The sequence below is a fragment of the Eschrichtius robustus genome, chromosome 19, assembly GCF_028021215.1.
Source record: "Eschrichtius robustus isolate mEscRob2 chromosome 19, mEscRob2.pri, whole genome shotgun sequence".
In the NCBI taxonomy this organism is placed as follows: Eukaryota; Metazoa; Chordata; class Mammalia; order Artiodactyla; family Eschrichtiidae; genus Eschrichtius; species Eschrichtius robustus.
Window position 1 is genome coordinate 20,944,007 of NC_090842.1, and position 23,102 is coordinate 20,967,108.

The 23,102-nt window shown below is 48.5% G+C and overlaps 1 long non-coding RNA gene and 1 pseudogene across 1 annotated transcript in view; both read left to right on the plus strand.

The window, feature by feature from the left end:
• The window catches only part of LOC137753829 (uncharacterized), a 265,026-nt gene that overhangs the window by 136,354 nt on the left and 105,570 nt on the right, over nt 1-23,102 (plus strand). The window contains exon 2 of the long non-coding RNA XR_011071595.1: nt 6,650-6,730. This is a non-coding gene — a long non-coding RNA (uncharacterized lncRNA). The remainder of the gene's footprint in view (nt 1-6,649; nt 6,731-23,102) is intronic.
• On the plus strand, nt 11,022-11,345 carry LOC137753530 (large ribosomal subunit protein eL33 pseudogene; annotated as a pseudogene).

Sequence of the window (23,102 nt, forward strand, 5' to 3'; positions counted from 1 at the left end):
GGTCTTAGTTGTGGCACATGGGATCTTCATTGAGGCATGCGGGATCTTTCGTTGGGGCGTGCGTGTGGACTCTTCCTTGCGGTCTTCTCTCTAGTTGTGGCGCGAGGGCTCCAGGGCGGGTGGGCTCTGTAGTTTGCGGCATGCGGGCTCTCTCGCTGAGGCTCGCGGGCTCAGTAGTTGTGGCGCGTGGGCTTAGTTGCCCCACGGCATGTGGGATCTTAGGTCCCTGATCAGGGATCGAACCCGAGTCCCCTGCATTGTAAGGCGGATTCTTTACCACTGGACCACCAGGGAAGTCCCTGAATTGACCTCTTGAAACTCCTCGGGATCCAGTGTTCTTACCGGTAAAATTGGGACAAGGAAGGATGGAGATGTAAGGCAAGCACTGGCTTCAGTACCTGCCTCCAGGTCAGTGCTTAAGGCTGAGTTGCCATGGTCATTGCGTGATGCCGGGCTGTCTGCTTCCGGGAGAAGGCTCTTCCTGCTTTCTCAATTCTGGGTTCCTGGCTGATGAGCAGAGCTGAGAGCCACTGAGTGCCTGCTCTGTGCCCCGCACGCGGCGTGTGCTGTCACATTTCATCGTCATGGCCGCTCCCTGAGGCAGAATCGTCACCATCCCCAGGTTTCACACGAAGCAGGTGGCCCCCGGGGCAGGTCAAGATTTCTGTGAGGTCACATGGTTAGGAAGTAGCCAAACCAGGTTTCAAACTCCAGGTCGGCCTGACTCTAAAGTGGGTGCTTTTTCCACTGCTCCCCACCACCTCTCCGGATGGGGGCTGTTTGACTTACCTGCCAAAGTCCATCCACTCACCTGACATAGGAGCCATCCTTGGTGTGACCAGAGTGGGCATCCCAGGGCCCTTGGGATCCCCTAATCCCAAACTGGGGGTCTTTGCTACCCACTTTGGCATCCCCTGGCAGGCAGTATGGGTCAGGCTGATGGCTTTTGGCAGAGAAATAACCACAGCATCGTTACAGACTCCAACTGTATTTGATCCAGTGGCTAATGGGGTCATTAGCAGAGAAGAGTAATTGTAGGTGTCCCTTGACCCTGATGGTTGCTGCCAGATCAATGGCCGTTTATCATCCTTCGGCTTCCTGCCTAGGGTGCAGGCAGTGGCATCAGAGTGGTCCTGGCATCCATTCCTGGGAAGGTGAACACGCTTCATAACCATCCCTGATGCTAGTTGATGCCCTCTGGGGTCCTCCTGTGGTAGGAGCTTACAGCTGCCTGGGCCTCTGGCCAGAAATGGGCCCCAGTAGCTCAGTATTCTCAGCATGTGACGGGCCGGGCCCTGGGGGCACACGGGAGATGGCATGTTTGGTCCCGAAAGGCAGCCAGCAAGTCTTCTTGAAACAGCACTAGCTAGACAGGATCAATTTCCCATTGACTTTCAGCCCCATCTCAGACACAGTGTAATTCTTGTCTGAGGGTTTATAAAGGCCATTGAGTGTCTTATAAAAGATTTAAACACTTGCCTTGTGGCATGTGGGAGCTCTATCTATCACACGACGCCTTTTTGACAATTTGAGGGGGTAGCATTGAGTTGGGAGAGGGGTCTTTGGTATTCCCACAGCAGGTGTGGCTCAGTCAGTGCCGCCTGGACCTGGCTGGACAGAAATGTGGATGGGTCAGTAGAAGGACCCTCCTAATACATCACCCAGAGGGCTCTTCTCCACAGGGAGTCAGGCTCCCCTTGCTCCATTTTGCAAACAAATCACATTGGACACAAGATAATCCTTCTACAGGATAAGCGTGGCCTCTACTGGAACCAAGGGCACACAACTGGGATGTGATTGGAACCAGAGGCATATTTATCTCACACAAAGGATGTTCTAGATAACACCTGGAACGATAATGATGACCCTTTGCACTTGGTTAGTCCCACTCTGTAAGGCGTGTCCTATCCATTCTCTTTTTAACTCACAGAATAACTCTGGAAGGTAGGTGGAGCCAAGATTGTCATATTTATCTTATAGATAGGGAAACTGAGTTTCAAAGAGGTTAAGTGTGTATCCGACCAAGATAATCTCAATTTTCAGGCAAAGCAGTACTTTCCAACTTATCTTTCTCCTACCCTTCTGCTGCGGACTCTCTCGGTCCATCCGCTCTGTAGCCAGCCACGTGGTGCTTCCTAGGGAAAACGAGAGGAAAGGGGTGTTAGGAATCGTATCCTGAAAGAGCTCAGTCCAGTGGGTTATGTAGACAGGGAGTTGGGTAATTGCATTTCAGTGTGTTTTGTGCTATATTGGCTTTATGGTCAAGGAAAATGGGAGCAGAGGAAATGGGCTGGTCAGAGCTCTGGGAGGGCGGTCAGGAGGGTTGGTGGTCAGTCAGGTATGGCATCAGAACACAGGCACAGCGCTGACGCACGAGAGCACCCAGTTTGCTCGGGGAATTGCGACAGTGACATTTCAGAGAAAAGACTCGTGAGGTGCAGGGCAGGGACTGACAGAGGAGCATAGCCTGGCCTCCTTATCCTCTCCGATGGCATCTCCCCCTCCTCTCCCTCTTGTTCAATTTCTTTTGCCCACACTGGCCTCCGTGCTGTTTCCCCAACACATCTCAGGGCCTTTGCACTGGCTCCTCCCACTGCCTGGCCTGGTCTTCCTCTGGATATCCTTGAGACTCACAACCTCACCTGCTTCAAGTCTTTGCTCCAATGTCCTTTTCTCAGTTAGGGTGATTCTGACCACCCAGTTGACACTTGTCACTCCTCCCGCACTCTAGACTTCCTTTCTTCATCCAACATCTTCTTTTTTCCACAGCACTTACCACCTCCTAAATTACACAGTAATTTATGCATTTATTATGATTATTACTTATGTTTTCTCCATCATCTAGAATGTGAGCTCCATGGAGGCAGGAGTCATTGTTTCTGATTTATCCCGAGTGCCTAGAACAGTGCCCGTCATGGAGTAGATACTCAATGAATGTTTGTTGAGTAGATGAATTAATGAATGATTGGCCTTCAGTGGTTAGCACGCTGAAGGGTTGGGATTCAGGGTTGTAAATAACGGGGGGCCTGGGATTTACTGTGGACAATGGAACTGAAGGAGGTTAAGCGGAGGAGTTCTGTGGTTATAGTTTGTCTTAGAGAGGCCTCTCCAAAGGCCTGGAGTGATTATGAGGAGGGGCAGATGGGGGTCGGGGGGGACTGGGGAGACATGATCCAGATGAGGGATGAGGAGGTCCTGGGCCCAGGTGGGGAGGGCGGGGACAGGGGGACAGGGGGACAGCTCATGGGGATTGGACAAACTTGGCTCTATGGACTGCTTGGAAAGCAGGACTGAAGTTGATTCTTCAACTTGAGGTTGAGTGACTGGGTGGAGAATCTAGTCATTCATTGACTCTGAGACCACAACTGGGGGAAAGCACATCAAGCAAGGTGTGTGTGTGTGTGTGTGTGTGTGTGTGTGTGTGTGTGTGTGTGTGTGTGTGTGTGTGTGTGTGTGTGTGTGTGTGTGTGTGTGTGTGTGTGTGTGTGTGTGTGTGTGTGTGTGTGTGTGTGTGTGTGTGTGTGTTGGTAAGGTAGGTGTCTCCATGCTGGGCTGCAGGCTGTGCCGACCACGTCAGGGCACTGTGCATTGGCTTGGATGTTGGGAGTCACTTAGCATGGAGCTGGTTGGGCCACCAGAGACCTGGAGTGATGTGGAATTATTAACTGGCTCGGTAGAAAGATGGTGGGGTAAAAAATCAGAGTGGTTATCTGACTGCCTTCTACTTGGTGTTCTAGGGTGGGACCAGATGCTCTGGTGAAAACACTTTCTCAGAGAGGAATTCAGTGCTTGTTAAGTCAGAGCAAGGAGTGCAGAGCCATTTCCTGTGGGGTTGAGCGCGGGGGCTGAGTGCGTCCTGCTTCCTCCTTTATCCTGAGCTCCCTGTGCTGGGGGCATCCGTCCCTACTCCTCTTTCTAGAGGCTCCTCCACCATCTCCTCCTCATCACGCATCTGTGTGGTTGCCAGCGGTCCAGAGGTCTTCGTACCCATCACAGCCTCTGTGCTGACATACATGTGACCCAGCTCCTAAGGGGCTTCTCATATTGGACCGTGTGGACCCTGGGGTCCTATGGGCGACACCCCGCACCAGAGTGGCAAGAGACCAGGTTTCGGTCCCAATTCTGCTACAGACACTGGACATGGGACCCAAGGAAAATCCCTTTCCTTGTAGAATTTCAGGGTCCTCCTCTGGAAAGGAGCATAGTAATGACTGCCCCATCTATCTAGGTCAGAGTGCTGGAATCTGAGGGCTGAGGATTGGAACAGTTGGGCCTGCAGTGGGCAGGGAGAAGGACCCTTTGGTCCTGGACTTGCAAATATCACACGAGATAACATCCGGTTCTTAAGAAAGTTGCCTCTTACAGCATGTTCTCTGTTAAGTGGTGCCTTCTGTAGTAGGAGAGCCATCTCAAGAAATAACCGCATAAAATTTGTTCCTGAAAAGGACATTTCCATTATGCTATAAATGTATTCCAATTTGGGCCGCATTTGATGAATTTCCTCTGAAAGTTTAAAAAAACTTTTCTCTCCTACTAAGAGCACTGTTTTCAAAAGAAGGAAATGAATGTGTGCCCTGACGGAGGGGAGCTCATGTCCACTTAAATGCCCAGTCACCGTCCTTCAGTTAGCCCTTATGAAGGCCGTGTTCACTGCTGCCACATCATCCTGGTACACCATGCATAGGAGAGCAGGTTTTGCCCCTAGAGGCAGTGGGAAGCATTTTAGAATGGCGGGTCAGGAGAGTAACGTTCCTATTTTCCCTCTTAGCTTGGAGTAGAGGCTGGATTGGGATGTGCATGAATTAAATATCTTTGGGCAAATTTGGAAATCCAGAACACACCCCTGCTAGTGGGCTGGAGAGTTGGGAAAGATTTAAAAGCTATTAAGCGGGCAGGGTCAGAGTTGATCGAACTTTAATTTACTAGATGGGAGAAGGGAAGAAGAGAAGGCGGTCAAGTGCAACTCCACGTTTGTTATTGACCTTCTTCGAGTAATTTCTCGGGAAGCCAGACTGCAGAGGCAGCGAAGGTGAAGGAGCAGAGTGAAGAGCGTAGACAGCTCTTTGGAGAAGCTTGTCTGTAGGAAGGGGCTGGAGCGGGAGAGAGGGTTGAGGGAGATTTTTCTTCTCTTTTTAAGGTTTGGGAAGCCTGGGCATATTTATATGCTGAGGGGAGGGGTCTTTGGTGAGGGGAAGCCTGGAAGCACAGAATACAGAAGTGGAAACTGATGGGCAAGACTCGCGGGTGATGCTTGGTACGGAGGAAAGTGGAAGCAAGCACATCTTCCCCCAAGGAGGAGGACATGGTAAAAAGAGATGCGGGGGCTTCTAAATCTGTGGGCAGGACTTCCCTGGTGGTGCAGTGGTTAAGAATCCACCTGCCAATGCAGGGGACGCGGGTTCGAGCCCTGGTCCGGGAAGATCCCACACGCCGCGGAGCAACTGGGCCCGTGTGCCACAACTACCAAGCCTGCGCCCTAGAGCCTGCGAGCCACAACTACTGAAGCCTGCGTGCCTAGAGCCCGTGCTCCGCAACAAGAGAAGCCACTGCAATGAGAAGCCCGTGCACCGCAATGAAGAGTAGCCCCCGCTCACCACAACTAGAGAAAGCCCACGCACAGCAACGAAGACCCAACACAGCCAAAAATAAATAAACAAAAATGATTCTAAATAAATAAATAAATAAATAAATAAATGTGTGGGCAGTGAAACAAAACATTGAGGGAGTTTATACCTAATCCCTCTATTACCATTTGGTAGTAGGAAGCCAGGTGCTGTGCTGTGGGACTTGAGAACAGTGGAGCAGCTCTCCTTAGAGTGATGGAGGGGGTTGGCCTGGGAACCAAGGTGTGTTGATGCCACAGCTGGGATGGGGGCCAGGATAGGGCGTGGCTGGGTCATGACCTCCAGGGTGAGGAGGGGCCCAGCGGGGCAGCACCAGGGACAGATGTTTGGTTTGATCCATGGTTGGGTTCTTCTGGGACATGTAACAGAGGCACTGAGGAGCAAGGACCCAGAGGATGGTTGACGTGATGGATCATAAGAATGGAATGAAGAGGGCTTCCCTGGTGGCGCAGTGGTTTAGAATCCGCCTGCCAATGCAGGGGACACGGATTCGAGCCCTAGTCTGGGAAGATCCCACATGCCACGGAACAACCAAGTCTGTGCACACAACTACTGAGCCTGCACTCTAGAGCCGGCACTCCGCAACAAGAGAAGCCACCGCAATGAGAAGCCAGTGCACTGCAGCAAAGAGTAGCCCACGCTCGCCTCAACTAGAGAAAAGCCTGGGTGCAGCAACAAAGACCCAGTGCAGCCAAAAATAAAATAAATAAATTTAAAAAGAAGGATGGAATGAAGAGAAGGGTTAAGCGGGGAGGTTGAGGTGCTCAAGGTGAACCACTCGAGGGACCGGACATCATGATAAGGCCAGACAGAAGATGGCAGGTGATTGAGGGAGCTGAAAAGACATAGGCTGTGGTCAGATGTTACATTTTAAGATTTCAGAGCCAGAAACTTTGTGAGTGACCTTAAGATCCTGGGTATGGCAGCTGATGTGGAGGTAAAAATGGTCACCAGCATGTCAAACACAGCATAAATGCTTTGGGTGGATTTTCTCATGAAATCTCATAACGATCCCTATTTTACAGAGGAGAAGCTGAGGCACGGAGGGAAGAAGCAGCTTGATCAAGGAGCCACAACAAGTCATTGCTGGAGGCTGGGATGTGAAGGTAGGTGATCTTTTCCACTCTCAACCGCTATGCATAACACCCTGATGGCAGTTGGCTGAGTCAACTCTGTGCACGTGCATGATACTGTCCCCGAGGATTATGGCTGGTTGGGGTGGGGAGGAAGATGATAAAACAGGGGCTGAGTCTTCTGTGAAACGTTGACCTGTTCCCAAATGACAGCTGAAGCGTCACTCTGCCCCACCAGCTCCACCACCATCCATACTGGCCAAGTCAGCTCTGGGCTTCAAAGGGCTGATAAGCTTCCTGTGGGGTGTATTACTCACCCTTGTGTGTGGGGCACTCAGCTTTCTGGTGCCGAGGCTCTGTGTCTGGTAACTAACTGGAGGCCAGCCCCGGCACAGGATTCAAGTCACAGCCATCAGTGGTTAGAATTGGAGCAGGGGAGGGAACAGCCTTGAAGTGCACTGCTGCTATTACGGAGGGGAGTGTCTCCCACAGGAGAAGCACAGCTGAGCAGGGTGTGCGTTCATCTGGGGGAGTGGGTGGCTTCTGTGGTCTCTACCACACTCCCTCATCAGGCCAAGATGTAGTGTCTCCCTGGGGCCATATTTTCCAAGAGGTGTCGGTGGGTGCCCCAGATGCATTTCACATCATGTGGTCACTTTCTTTGGAATAATCCTCCTGGCGCATTCTGGATCCAGGGGAATGATATGGAGAATACTCTGGTTGTTTATCAACTTTGTCCAGTTATCTCAGTTGGATCTTTTTTTCCCTCGTTCTTGTTGAAAGCCTTTTCCCTCTCTGTTTATCCCATCATTTAAGAGCACAGCGTGGGGCGGTAGAAATATCTGTATTCACTTGTTTATTTGGCAGCTATTTTTTGGATCCTTCAAAAAATACATGGAACATGGGTTTTGGAAAAAGGTGGGCCTGGGTTTAAATCCTAGTTGTGCTATCCTTGTGGGCAGGGGCCACATCGTAGTATACTTTGGATGTCACAAATGAGCTGTTTTTAGCCTGTAAATGATAGGGGCGCTCTGTGGCCATGGGGGAGTTGCTTACACTCTTGGACCCTCAGTTTCCTTTTCTTTGCCCTGGGCTTTTGTAACAACTTGGCACACTGTTCACGAGAAAGCGCGGAGAAAATATCGGTAAAAGCTCTGCACTGTGCCTGGCATATGCATCCAAACCTGTTGATTCCTCCTCTCCTAGATCCCATATATTTTTTAACTGACAGGGAAATGCCATTTCCCCTGAAGGACTGGTGTGCTGGTTGCATTGCACTGGCCTGCAGGGTTGTATTTTTTGTGCCTGCGTGGTGGGCGCCATGTTGACGCTGATGGCAAAGGTCATTGCAGCCATGGGTGCCTGTCAGTCCAATTAAGCCAGCTGAAAGATGGCATTTTAGATGGAGCAGAAAGAGAGCTGTTAAGAGCTCATTTCAGAGCTCACTGCTTTAGTTCCTAGCAGCAAAGCTCTACCCCCCTCCTCCCCCTAGTTCTGCTGGTCTGGAACAGGCCTGGTCAGGGGATGTGGTGGGATCTGCTTGGCCGGCATTTGCACAATAATCCTGGATGCTGGGATTGAACTAGGTGTGAAATAGTCCGTGATGCCTTACAGTTTAGGAAACTGCAATTGCATTCTTCACACCAGATACATTTTCCAGATGATCCAAGCCTTTTCTCTGCTGGCAGCTTCCATTTCAGCATTTCTAGACCTGGAATAAGGTCATGGGCTCCAAGGGGGCCCGTGCCCGCTTTGGCTTTGCGGGAAGTCAGTATTCTGTCTTGGCCTTGCCGGCCATTTGAGCTTGGATGTTGTATCATCGAGCTGCATGTCATGTTTCTTCTCGCACATGGCGTGACATTTGTTCAAACGGAAGAGGCGCTGTGGTTCTGGGGAAAGTGATGCTGCCTGGGTTGATGCCTGGCTTTCAGGTTCTCTGAGTCTCTGTTAGGCCAACTCCACTCAGTGCTTGTGAAGTCCAACCGCACAAACGAGCGTGAAGACGCCAGGAGCGATGCAAAGAGCTCTGTAGATATCACTGTTTTATTTATGATTATCCTTCAGTTTATAGACCCATACCTACATTTTGATGATCGGCTACGAGAATGTCACAGCTTATTTGTCAAAATACCATTAATCTCTCAGGCACCTAATAGAGGAGTAAAAATGGCTTAATATTTACACGCTCGTTATTTACCTTTAAATGCAGGATTTGGTTGGTCTGGTCAGGTGAGCTGCGGATGAGAGGGAGGTTTTGAGAATCTATTTACAGGCTTTTTTTCTTTTCTTTTTAGTCTTGTTTAAAAAGTCAATGCATCATCCTCAAAGACTTTAAGGGAAATTAAGTGAATGAAGTTCCCAATCTTGTCAATGTTAATTAAAAAAACAACGCCCGAACTGTCAGATTCGATGCACTAGGAACAGTAGGAAGAGTCAGTGATGGGGCCTCAGAGTGGAAGCTGATAATTACCAAGGTCCCCCTTCTCCCTTGTCTCTGCCCACCCACAGCAGCACCCTCAGCCTGGACCCTGTATCCTCCTGTATCCTCGCTGCATCCTCCTCTCCTCAAGAATCTGTCATGGCTCCCTATCGCCCCATCGGTCCTCCAGGGTCTGGATTGTGCCCTCACTCGTCGACACTTTTCCCCCGGTTTTCTCCCGCTCATGATCTGTGTTCCGGTGTTTCTGTACTGCATTCTCTTCAAGATTTACCGTCAACTTGCGTGTTCATTTTTGTAAGACTAGCACCTCTGAGGTGCACCTCTGGCAGAGCGCTGCCAGCGTCGAGCCGTTCCATGCCATTTCTCCTACAAGAATGACCTACCTTCTAAATATTACTCAGTGCCAGCCCCACTTTCTGCAGAGATTTGTCCTAAATAGTCCAGAGAGGAGGATCACGCCCCTTTAGGTAATTCATTGTACCAACTCACAGCCCGTTGGAAAATTCTCAGAGTGAGTTGCTTTAGAAGACAGTGGGATTCTAGTAACTGTGTCCCAACAGATCCCCGTTAGGAACAACTGCCCCTCTTAGTAACCTTCGTTTGGCCACTACATGCATACCTCGTCTATCCTATAGACCGTGAACAAGCTGGAGCATATTTGATCCTGTGTAATCACATAGGTCCTGTCACAATGTCTGCACAGAACATCCCTTCAATGAAATTCACCAAATGCTTTACTATTATGGCTTCTCATGGGTCTTCAGAGGCCCAGGTCCTTGAATCAGGAACCTTCCCAAATGTTGGTAATGCAAGCTATCCCTCTCTGGCACATATGAAGTAGGACTGGGGCATGAGGGCAGTGATGAGAAGAGGTCTGTTTAGAATGGTGTATAAGTTTCTGATTGCTGAAACAACTTACTACAAGCTTAGGGACTGAACACAACACAAATTTACTATCCTACCGTCCTGTCAGAAGTCTGACACGGTCTCATTGGGCTAAAATCACAGTGTCAGCAGGGCCGCATTCCCCTGTGGAGGCTCTAGGGGAGAATCCATTTCCTTGCCTTTTCCAGCTGCTAGAGGTTGCCTGTATTCTTCGGCTCATGGTTCCCCTTTTCCATCTTCAAAGCCAGCAGTGTTGCATCTCTCTGACGATTCTTCTACCATCTCTCCGCCTGACTCTCCCTTCTGCGCCACTCTTTTACTTTTGAGAGCCTTTGGGATTACAGTGGGTCCTTCTGGATAATCCAAGATAATATCTCTATTTTAAGGTCAGTTTATTAGCGATCTCAATTCCAACTGCAACCTTAATTCCCCTTTGCTATGTAACCTATTTACATATTCCAGGGATTAGGACATTTTTGGAAGAGCCATTATTTTGCCTACCACAAATAGAGACTAGGAAATATGGTGCCCAAATCCACTTTGCCTTTACCCAGAGTGAAAGCATTCAAATATGTAAAAGACATCCATACTGAGGTCAAAGCTGGTGAGAAAATATGGGCCAAGGCCAGGATAGAATCCCTGGCAAGTCACTCAGCTCACCAACCATCAACCACCCACGCAAACAACACACATTTACTGATGCCTGGTACATACTAGAGATTCTGAGGCAACTGTTTATCATCATGGAGTGTGAGAGAAAAGGACATAAGGAGACAAGACACTGTGATGAAGGCTTCAGAGAGGAGTGGGCACATCAGCTGACTCTTGAAGGAGACATAGGTCGGATGAAGATGTTCTCTGGGCAAAGCGGGGAGAGCGTTTCTGGCAGAGGTCAGAGCATGGACAAAGCATAGAGGTGTAGACCAGCACAGCATCTTCCAGAACCAGCCAGTAGCTCTCTTTTTGCCATGTTGGACCCTGTGGAGGCCTGCTGGGATCATGACTTCTAAAACACCAATTACGTCTGGAAGGCTGTGGTCCAAGGCATTTTTGCTGGCAGTAAGCAAGGTCTTCCAAATCAGGGGGAGCACACAGCTCTTCTTAAAACTGAAAGTGTTTATGCCTGAAGTGAACCCAAATTTTATCTAGGGAAAACAAAATAGTGACTTCTGGAGACAAACCAAGCAAAACCAGAGTCATCCAGGGAAAGATAACCCACTTCCATGGAACAGTAGCCTGGTTTGGGCCAAATTCTGAAGCAAGCTTCCTGCTAAGGCCATTGGCCATAGAATCCATGTGGGGTTGCATCCCTTAGAGATTTAACTTGTTTAAAAGTAAGCAAATAAAATTCAGGGGAAAAAAAGAATCAGTTTTTTGATGTGATTTGACCAGAGATGTTTGGAGAACAGTTGATAGTGGAAAATGATAAGAGGTAAGCAGGTGTTAAAGGCTGAACTGTGCCTCCTCAAAATTTGTGTGTCGAAGTCCTAACTCCTGGGACCTCAGAATGTTACTGTGTTTGGAGATACAGTCTTCAAAGAGGTAGCGCAGATAAGATGAGGTCATTAAGGCAGGCCCTAATTCAATGTGACAATTGTCCTTATAAAGGAAATTAGGACACAGACACGTGGAAGACCATGTGAAGACACAGGGAAAAGATGATCATCTATAAACCAAGAAGAGAGGTCAACCCTTCTCACAGCTTGATCTCAGACTTCTAGCCATCCAGCACTAGAAAAAAATACATTTCCATTGTTTCAGATACCCAGTCTGTGGTGCTTTGTTATGGCAGCCCGAAAACTAATATAGTCGGTCATAAAAATCATAAGAGTCATTGAATGCCAAGAACTAGTTGCTGTGATATATCACTCAGATCTTCTTTCAGGTCTGATGGCCTTCTTCCTCCAAGTGCTGGGAATACTACTGGCAGACAGCCCCCAGCTATCAGCTTCTTTCAGGAATTTGCCTTGGACCAAGCTACCTTGTCCCAGGTCATGCCCCCTTTCTCAGGGTGGTCTGTATCCAAGACTTGTTGCCACGTGCGTATTAAGGCTTGGTCCCTTTGCCCAACTTGGTTCAACTCCGAAAGGTCATCTGGCTTCGGAGCTTCCCTTGGAGTTGACTGAGGCCTTTGTTAGGACTGCATCATACCTTCTCAGCTTCTCTTCAATTCTTCTTCCTTCCCCCACTTCCCTTCCACATGGATTGATCCCAAGGGCGCTCCCTAATACACTTCTATTTATTTATTTATTTTTGGCTGTGATGGGTCTTCATTGCTGCGTGCGGCCTTTCTCTAGTTGCGGTGAGTGGGGGCTACTCTTTGTTGCGGTGCACGGGCTTCTCATCGTTGTGGCTTCTCTTGTTATGGAGCAGAGGCTCTAGGTGCGCGGGCTTCAGTAGTTGTGGCACGTGGGCTCAGTAGTTGTGGCTCTTGGGCTCTAGAGTGCAGGCTCAGTAGTTGTGGTGCACGGGCTTAGTTGCTCCCCAGCATGTGGCACCTTCCTGGACCAGGGCTCGAACCCGTGTCCCCTGCATTGGCAGGCAGATTCTTATCCACTGAGCCACCAGGGAAGTCCCCTAATACACTTCTATATGTTAACTATTGTCTCAGGGTCTACATCTGGAAGAATGCAACCTGTGACATCATAATAAAGAAATTGGACTTTGTCCTGACAGCATTGGGGAGCTATTGAAGCATTATATTCTGATGTGGTATGGTTTGTAGTGTGGCTGGTTTGACGGCTAAATTAAAGAGGATCAGACAGAAGCAGGTAGACCAGTCAGACAGGGCGGAGAGTAGGCAAAAGGGAAGGTGATAGAGGCCTGGTTGTAAACGGTTATTCTTCACCTAAGGCTTCTCCTGCAGCCTCTACCTGCTGGGAAGCTCAAAACCATTCCAGTATATGAAGTGCATTGTCCTGGCTTGACTGGCGTTTACATCTCACTCAGAACATTGAAGGGAGCTCAGGTCTGGTCTGCTTTCCAAGATGTGAGAGCCAAACAAGACTATAGGTGAATACATCGTGAGTGAATGATAAGAGCTTAATGCTCCAGGTGTATCCTCAGGGATATAGATATGAATCAGAGGATAAAATAGGTACTTTCTCCTTACCCCATGCAAGTGCAAGTGTCTCAGGAGCTTAATCTGACGGGATGCAAGCTCTCACACACCAGCCCTAACTACCTATGGCTCTTCCCTCACATCACACCATAACTGAACCCTGAACACTTGATAATGCAGCTCCTTCTGTCTGGACTACATCCCCTCTTGCTCCATGACCTTCATTTACCGTATTCATCACGTAAGTCTCTTTTCTGCATTTATTGCTTCCAAAAAACCTATACTGATGGCTCCCTCAGGGTGGGTTAGGTATATTTTTACTGTATTTTTATAATCTTTTTATTTTTTTGACCATTAGACTGTAAACTTCAGGACAGTAGAAACTAAGTCTTCTTAGGGACTTGGAGCAAAAGAGGCACTGCATTCTTCTTCCCATTCAATGTTTGACCATTAAAGAATATATACACAAAGAACTGACTATTGAGTGGGGATCCCTTTATCTACTTTGATAATGCTTGCAAAACACTCAATAACCATCAAACCTAGAGATTCTAGTAAACTGTGTAGGAGCTTGCGGCTTAGACTTGGGACCAAGTGGTATCTCCTACTTGTTACATTATATTATGTATTTAAACTTTAGGATCTGCAGACTTGAGCAAACTACGAGAAAAGTAGCATGACTTGTAGACTCCAGATTCCTAACCTTGTGAAATAGGACTGCAGGCCTGCCTGCATCAAGCATAGAGGTCAATAGGGGAGTAGAGAAGGGGGAGAGGGGGAGAGTGGTGGATTTGTCTTCTGAGAGGGGTCCTGCCCTGCTGGTTTCAGAATAGCGAGGCAGGTAGGAGGAGGAGAATGTGTGGTGCCAGAGCCTGGATGGCAAAGGGCAATGAAAGAAGGATTGTGTCTTTGGTACAGTATCCTTCACTGAATCTAAATTGACCAGTTGGGTTAGACATTCCTCCTTCCACAGGAATCGAGGAGTAAGAAGGCAGAGAAGAGCGGACCAGAGTTCCCTCTAAGGCATTTCCCTGATGGGAAAAGTGGATGGAAATGTGGCCTTTACGAGATAAAGTGGAAACACGGGGGAAAGAGCACACATGACTTTCCATCCAGGCCTCTTGATTTTCATGTCCCCAGAACCCAGTATGAGACTGGCCCGAAGTGGGTATCAGCCTGTGCTTACTGATGGGATGGATGAATGGATCACTAAGTGGTTAAGGAGTGACAGTTGCTGATAGATTTGTGGTTCTGCGCCTTTTCCTGTTTCTTTCAGTTACTAATTAATGTCCTCGGGCCTGAGTAGTATTATAAATGTAATTCATTCTCAACTTTGCAGGCCTGTCACTGAAAGCCCCCTCAAAATCTCTTGTAATCTCACCTTTAGCCACATGCATCGTGAGGGTGTGCTGTTATCTAAAATGAGCTCCTGCTAGGTGGGCAACGGGATGTGGCCAGAAGGGGCGGCTGGGAGCCTGGCTGTGCTGCTGTCCCAGGGCTGCTTGTCAGTGCGACGGTGGAGTGAGCTCTCTGTGGGGCCAGGCCGGCCTTGGTACCTGACAGGGGTCAACACTGTAGACAAGTTAAAGGTAGGGAGCAGGTGGAAATCAACGGCAGATGGGGGCAGTGGCATGGCTGTCTGTGCTTCATCTGCTTACGGCAGAATGGAAACAGGACGGATGCCCTGAGTTAGGACTGGGAAGAGACTGACCAGGGACTGTGGCCCCTTAGAAGCGGATGAGGATTCAGGAGAGAACTAGAAAGGCTGGACAGGAAAATGGAGGCCAACGCCCCATGGTAGGGGTTAGGAGGGGACTGTTGGAAGGAAGGCAGGGTCCCTTCTGGGATCCACAGCGTGCAGCCAGCTCCTATGTTGGTTGCTCTGAGTTAGTGACTTGAGTTTGAAGGGTGTGCTGGTTCCCTACATTTGGAGGAGATAGACTAAACTCTTTACTGTTCTGGGGTAGATGCTGTGATGTGCTTCTGAGGTCCCCCTTCAATGAGGACTTACTGTCTCAGCTGCCAGAGGACTGTTGGCAGACAGCCTTGATATCTGTCAACCTCTTTTTGCGGAAAGCCACACACCTGAGATCTTGCCCCTTCTTGGGGTGCCCGATCTAATATTGAATAGTCGCCATGGGAGTATAAAGGATTTGAGCTCAGCCTGGAGCAGTGCTGAAGGGTCACTTCTAACTCCACAGCTTCCCGTGGTGTCAGCAAAACCTGCCATTGGGTTTGCGGAATGTCTCCCTCTGCTCCCTACTTCCGTTCCCTTCCCTTCCCCATGTTTTGATCTGAAGGGCATCTTAATAAACATCCAGCATGCTCAACAGCTCAGCATTTGCTTCCTGGGCAGCCTGACCTGTGACTGTCCCCTTTGTATAGTGTGTTCTCATCTGGTTTGGGAAGAGCCTGGAGTGGGTGAGGTTGAGTGTGAAGGGGCGGGTCTGGGAGTGATGGGAGAAGGGGACCAGGCTTGCACAAGATTGGATCTGGAGTAAGAGTCCCCCAACAGAATTTGTTCACGACCTGGTTGATGGTACTAGTGACATCTTATTGCCGTGATGCTCGAAAGGGATGCTGTAATGTGGAATAGGATGGTGGTGGTGACCCAGAAGCAGATGGCTGATGGTATGTGGACAAAATGACTTGTTGGACCCTGGGCCCACTCTTGGGAAACAACCTCTCTCCTGCAGTCGGGTGGTCCATCAGTCAATAGATATCTCTAGAGCTCTTCTTTGATGAAGTTTGGAAAGTTGCACAACAAATTCTTAACATTGCAAATATAATACAGTTGTCATGGTTATAGCCATTAGGGTGGCCTAGAATGTGCGAGTATGGGTTTGAGTCCAATCTCTTCTGGAGAGGAAGGAGGCAAACTGGAGAGAATATTATGAATTCTGAGTGTCAAACCCCTATTCCTCAGATTTTTCATAGAAACTGAAAAAATTTCTCCTTTTGTCATGCCTCCATCCCACGCAGCCTCTGGGAAGTTACACTCATATATTAATTTCTTATGAATAAGCAATTCTTTGAGTACTTCCTATATGCCAGATTCCGTGCTGAAAACCATCGGCCACCCTTGAATAGCTCTCAGATTCCTGTGAGAGGCAGACACAGAAATAATAGAAATAATGGTGGCATTGGGGTTCTGTTAAGGGGTTTATGATTAGAGAACTGAAGAACAGGTATGCATGGCTCACACCCGTAGCCGCCCACAAAGGTCCAAGTAAGGTGTATGCATGGCATAAACACAAGGAAAGGGAGCAAAAGGCCACGGGGTGACAAAATTCTGTTAACTGGGCAGAGAAGACCCAGAAAGCCAGACTGAGTCCTGTTGGGCTTCCCCTTGTCCTAACACACTAAGGATTCACATGCAAGCAAGTCTTGGAGTCTGCTTTGTCTCAAATCTCTCCACACTCCACACATAAGGTTCACACAGGGAATTGTAAGCATTTAGTGCTGCTGGAAATTGAAGACAGCAAAGCATTAAGAGATGAGACTAACCACCTGGGCAGGTTCCAGGTCATCAAGGACCACCGTGTTATCATAGAGTTTCTCATTTGCCCTGAGAACAAGTGGCTTGAAATTGTATATTCATCAGAATCACCTGGAGAGCTTTAAAAGCAGTGGCTCCATGGTCTAGTGCCTAGACAGTGGCTCTCAAATGGATAGGGGGCAGTGAGAAATGGTTGGCAGGGCCATTTCTGGGAGAGTCAGGGCTCTGGGTCCCCCAACTCTTAGGTGTGGCCTCAGGGGAATGATGGGGTTTGAATGTCACATCCTGGATGGCCAAGTCCATTGGGATCAGGTAGACTAAGGTTGTCAGTGATGGAGATGCCACATAGGAATAAAAGCTTTACATGAGAGACCAGCATCATTTCCATATCCTCACATTGCCTTGGCCCTAAGGGTATTAGGACAAACTGGGAAAACTTTCAGATGTTCCAACCAACCCAGTAAGGAGAAATCATTTCCTCGCAAGATCACTGGTCCCATTCTGGGGTCACTTGGCTGTTAGAAACTCCTCCCCGACCCCATGCCTTCCACCCATTGGTTCCTATTCCATCCCTGAGTGTTGATGGGATAAGCCAGAATTGATGCTTGAGGCCTGTTTTAGCTGAAATTAATAATCAATGAAATCTTCAGTCAGTAGGCGCACAGGACAAAATAAATAGTCACCTGAAGGTGACCAACCCTAACTTAATGAGTGTGATTCATCACTTCAAGCAAAGTGCTCTTGGCCCCAGATGTTGGAATCGGATCTTTAGCAGGAGGATGGGGCTGCCTGGGGAGGAAGAGAGTGGGAATATACATGGGACCTCGACGCATTAGTTCTGCTGAGGGCCCTGCATACAAAACATGGACCCCTCAGCAACAAAGCTACCACTGAGCCACATTTGTAGGTCACATTTGGATGGGAAATGATTCATGAAAATACGTTTAATGTCCAAAAACAAAAGTACTGATTATCCAGTGAAGAAAGTATTAGGAAACTCATTAAGAAATATGTTTTTGTCCTTGCACTGGCCTAAGCATCACAATTAACATCCATACCCGCACAAAATGCAGATACAGTTGTGAAATGAATTTTGAAAATTGAGTCCCTCAAGCTTTCTGGTTCCCGTGCCAGCTGTGTCCATTTGATGTCACTTGGATCACGATTGCATGAAATGTACTTCCTGTTCTAGCACTTCCATAGCTTCTTAAAGGATGGGACTGACGCTCTGTACATTTTTGGTGTGAAAAAGAAGGTTCTGTTGTTGAAGCCACTTTTGTGAGACATTTCATCACTCACAGCTGAAAGCATCTGTGCTCTTCCTCCAGACAACTTCCTGCCTTTTGTGGGATCTCCCTCTCAGCAGATCTTTCCTCTTTTGCTTGTTCAGGGTCTCAACCTGAAAGCTCATGTAAGCTCTTTCTCATCCCACCTCCTCCCGAGCCATCCCCCCCTCTTCTTTTTACCCCAGACTTCCTGAGTTGAGTTGCACACTTGCTTCCTTGGCCTTCTAATACTGTGTCCCCTCTTCCCTTTGCAAGATGACCGCCCTCCCTCTATTGGAACCTCTCTTGAAAGGCTTTAGAAAGGTCCAAGTTGCCAAACCCAGTGGCTCCATTTCAGTACCCCTGATCTGGTGCTCTTCACTTTCTCTCTTTTCCCCAGAGCTTTACCTTCGCTGGCATTCAGGAATCCCTTGGGCTGTGCCCCACGTCTAAGCTCTGTCTCCTCTCACCCTCCTTCCCTCGCCTCAAAGCCAGTTTCCTCTGAACATATTTGGATCTCTTCTTCTCCTTCTCTGTAGCCTATCCTTTGTTGATGTCTTCTCTGGGTTTCAAGAAAGACCTCCATGTGGGAGTTTCCCCCCACCCACCCCCATCTCCATGCCAGGTCCTCACCTTTAGACCTGGGAGGTCTCAAAGCCCACTGGACACCTCAACCTTCATGTCTGGTTGTACCTCAAATACAGCATGTCTGAAACCAAGCTCTCTGTGTTCTCTCATGAACCTGTTTTTGTGAGGGCCTGCTGACGGTGCCCTGGCCTGGTCTGGGGGCCCGGGCTATGGCATGTGTCTCAGTTTTACTACCAGGTTCTTTAATGAGCCAGAGCCCTGCTACTACTCCCTACCGTGGCAGAACAAGGCAGAAGTCAGGCTGCTTGGACGCCAGGCCCTTTGGGTGCAGAAACAATGCTCTCTCAGGGTCTGACTGAGCCTGTGGTGACTCCCAGGACCTTGAGTGGAGTTGAAGCATTGAGCAGCAGTTTTGTGCCTCCTGCCATGGGGCGAGGAGAGATGGAGAATTTGGGAAACAAGGAGGCCCTGCATCTTGATTTATTCACTCTGTGTGTCACCTCTGTCCTCCTCTCACTAAGATGCAGAGTCTCTGCAGGCAAGAATGTTTCCTTTGCTTCACTGCTTGATCCTCAGCACCCAGGATAAGGCTTGGCGGGACCTCGGTAAACATTCGTTGAAGGAGTATATTGAATTGGTTAAGCACATTCTCAGCAGATTCAAATAGAGAAATAGAAATAAATCCCAGCAACTTGAGGTTCTTGGGTGGTTCATTTCTGTTTAGTTGAGGTTTTCTATTTCAGCCCTCTGGTCCTGGTGCATCACTGAGGTCAGTGAACCAAGGGGAGGCTCGTGGCTTCTTCAGCGAAGGAGTTTCTGAATAGCCTCTGGCCAAATAGTATTGGAAAACCCTCAAAATATGTGTATCAAGTGTGAACACAGTGCAGCCATAATCAGGGACTTTGTTTATAAATCTGAGCTTAATTTTTTTTTTGTATGAAGAGAAGCTGAGAAAACCTTACAGCCAGCAGAGCGACCAGATCAGGGACCTGAACAGATATGTGAGTTGACTGGCACCTTGAAATCGCTCCTAACTTGTCTTCCCTTGTCAAAATTGCATTTGCATCTGTATTGGAGAAGATCTTTTTTTGTGGCAAAAGTGTAAGTCCAGGGACACACGAGATAACTAGATGTTGCCTGCTGCTGGTGGTGGGGAGCACTGCTGAGAACCTGGCCTGGCAGCTGGAAAGGCATTAACCGGACTTTCTGGAAGTCCATGCATGATGAAGTGCCGTCCCAGATGGCAGCAAGCCCCCTTGGGTTTGGGTTTCTTAGGGAGCTTTCAGGGCGTGCTACCCTGTTCTCCTAAGTCAGGCCCCAGACTTACCAGGGACCCCACTTGGTTTGGTGCTTTATAATATTTCCTGAAGGTTTTCCTTTGCTTTGTGACAATACGGGGACTGACTGAGGCTGCCTGGATCCCCCACCAAGACATGTCCTTGGTAGGGGTTTCTATGTCACTTTCAGCCCACAGTGATAGGTGACCTGCAGAGGAGTTCTGATCTTCATGGGGCAATTGTACACCTTTTAGGCCCGGTGGTTCTGGAAAATGTCTTTTTTCTGGACAGGTCAGGTCCTTTTCTTCACTGTTCCAGCCTCTTCTCATTTCCCCGATTCTCTTTTCCCCATGCCTCATGGGGAACAAAGCGTCACTTTGTTGTCCTGGGTAATCCCTAGACTTTGCAATTATACAAGAAAACAAAGCTTTCTCTTTACTGACAGTAACTGGGTCCATGAAACCATTGCAAGCTTATTAGTAGACACCCCAGACTGCAATGGGTACCCATGTACATTTCCATTTGCCTCATCAGTGAATGAGAGGAACTGTCTCACCACAGCCTTGCCAGCTTGGAGTATTATCACTTTTTATTAGTCTTTGTCAAATTAAAAGACAACTATTACTGGTTCAGTTTTATTTCTTTAATTATTCAAGAGATTGAGCAGCTTTTCATGTGTGGATTGGTTGTTTGCATTTCTTCTTTTGGGTCTTACCTTTAACCTCTATGAATTAATGTTTTTGGTTTTTCCCTGGATGAATTCATAAATCAAAGCAGCCAGCCATCAGACCCACATTAGTATATTTGTGCTGCATTGCAACTGCATGCCATTCTCTTCTTGTTCACCATGTGCAGAAATCAGTCTGGACTCAAAACTCAACAGGAGTGTGGAGACGGAATGTCTACTATTATTTCATTCATACATACATATATATTCATATATATGTGTATATATGCACACATATGTACATATTACTTATATGTATATATTCAAATATGTGTGTATATATATTCAATAGGGTTCTATATTGAACTTAAAGTGTGTGTCAGACTTTAATGGGGAATATTAGGAGCTATAATTTTAGTGAAGAGTATTCTCAGGTTGAACCAATATGAGGGCCCGTGAATCAAAAAATATTTTCACAAGTTGCTCTGTAAATCCCCTAAAGTTAGTCTCTGGTTTCAGTATTACAGAAAATGTGCTGGTCTTTAATGGTAGCCCCCGATGCGCTTCTAATTACATGTTGGAATGCCCTTCTGGTCTCTTTGCCCTCGACCAGCCACTTCCCGTGTCAGATGGAAGGGCGGGAGTGTTCACGTGACTGATGTTTTAAGTGATGGGCTCAGGTGTTTCTTTCAAATCCGTAATGCTTTATTTATGCCGCTTCCTGCAGAGGTGGGTTTCCCGAGCTAAAAAAAATGAACACGTGACCAGCACTCTCTTCTTCCGTGGATATTTGCATCTATTTCTGGGGTCTTTGTGGGGGGCGTGGGTGGGGTGCTTCCAGCCCCAGGGCCCCCTGGAAGTGCGACCTGGGCTGGGCGTGAAGCCAGCGGAACCCGCGGATTTACGAGGCACACGTTGCGGCGGCCACACAGCTGTGTTTATCAGGCCACAGAGCTGGGAGACTGTGGGTGGAGGGAAATGGAAATCTATTTTATGGTTAAGATGACTTACGCAGTAAACCAAGTTTATGAAAGTGCTCACAAGGCTGGTGTTTAATGTTCGCGTAAGCCATCGATCTCCTTGGTCTCACCCACCCTATCTCCTGTTCTCTTCTTCCCTACCCTCACTGTTCTCTCTCTCTCCCCGTCTCTCCCCCACACCTCCAGCTTTCCCTCACTTGTTCTATCTCCTGGTTCCTGACTTGCTCCAGGAAGCCCAGGTGGTGTCTGCCGCAGCCCAGGCTCACGCGCCTCTGACCTTCACACCCACAGCTGGCCCCGGGGACACACGCGTCCGTCAGAATTCCATCGCTTTCCCCGTTGCTGACAGCCATTCCCTCCAACTCGCTCACTTGACTCTCCCCCTCTACTCTCTCTGTCCTTACTCTCTGACGCTGCCCCCAGCTCACTGCATGAGCACACAGCCCCCTACTCCATCCTAGGGTGCTGGCATCAGCCTTCCTGCCAGACACTTCTATCTCATGCTGTCCTTCAGCGCTCAGACCCCTGTCGGTCTCGTGTCTGGCTAGCAGACTCCTGCACTCTTGTGTTCCTGGCTTTGCACACTCCTAGATTCAGCTTATTCACTGGTCCAAGTCAGAGATGCTCAAACTCTGTCCTGTGGGACCCATTCCATGTCGGCTGCTTGCTTGGCCTTTCCTATAAGATAAGAACATTAGTGACCTTATGCCTTTAGAAGGAGGAAGGTGATATCCAGGTAGGAAATATTCATTCAACATACCTTCCTGGATATTTACTACATGCTGGGGCTGGGCTAGGGGTGGGATGTCTCTCTGAACTGGTCAGACTGCCTGGGCTGGGGCTTAGCTCCAGGGCCTGCACCTGTGGATGGGAATCCAGAGTAGGAAGCTGAGAGGGTAGCCAAGTCATGGCAGACACTTGTGAGCGGGGTCGTTTGCTCTGCACGGAGGGCCTGTCGTTTCCCATCGCTGTGTTCCTAAGTGCCAGCACAGGCCTGGCCTGCTGCACAAGTACTCAGTGCTTGCTGGGTTGGTAAGGGAATGAACCATGTCTTGAACATAACGGTTGAAGGACTGGGGTTGTCTAGCCAGTGAAACAGGGAGGCTGAGCGAATCTAATGGGACACTTGGAGCTGTCACAACAGAGTGTTTCGTGGGATTCCAAAGGCCTGACCTGAAGGGTGGCATTTATGAAGATGTATATTTCAGCTGCACCTCTGGACACTCTAGTTGTTTAAGGAGGATGTGGGCTGAATCTCAGGATGATGAACTCCTTGATGCTGGAGAAACTCAGAAAATACTACATGACCTCTTAGTTGTGGTGATGGGGAAGGGAATTCTTACGAGGCCTGAATGATGGAAGAATTGTTAATTGGACGCCTATTGTGTGCAAGGGACTATATCAGGCTCTGTGAATGGAGAGACAATGGAAACCCTTTGTCCTAAGAAGTGCTCTAGCAGGTTCCTTGATTCGGTGCTCACTTTAAATAGACTCCCACCGTGTACACGGGGAAACTGAGGTCAGGACAGTGAAGGGCCTTTTCTAGAGGCATCTGGCATAGAATGCCTGTGGTGACCAGGCCCATGGGAAGGGCTTACTTGCATCTTCTCACTTAGTCTTCCCATCAGCCCCGGGATGAAGATACGAGTTTTAGGTCTTTGATCCAGCATCAAACCCCATTCACCAACCTCCTGATCTAGTGCCCTTCCCGTTATAGCAATCACAAAGACAAATTCCAGACAT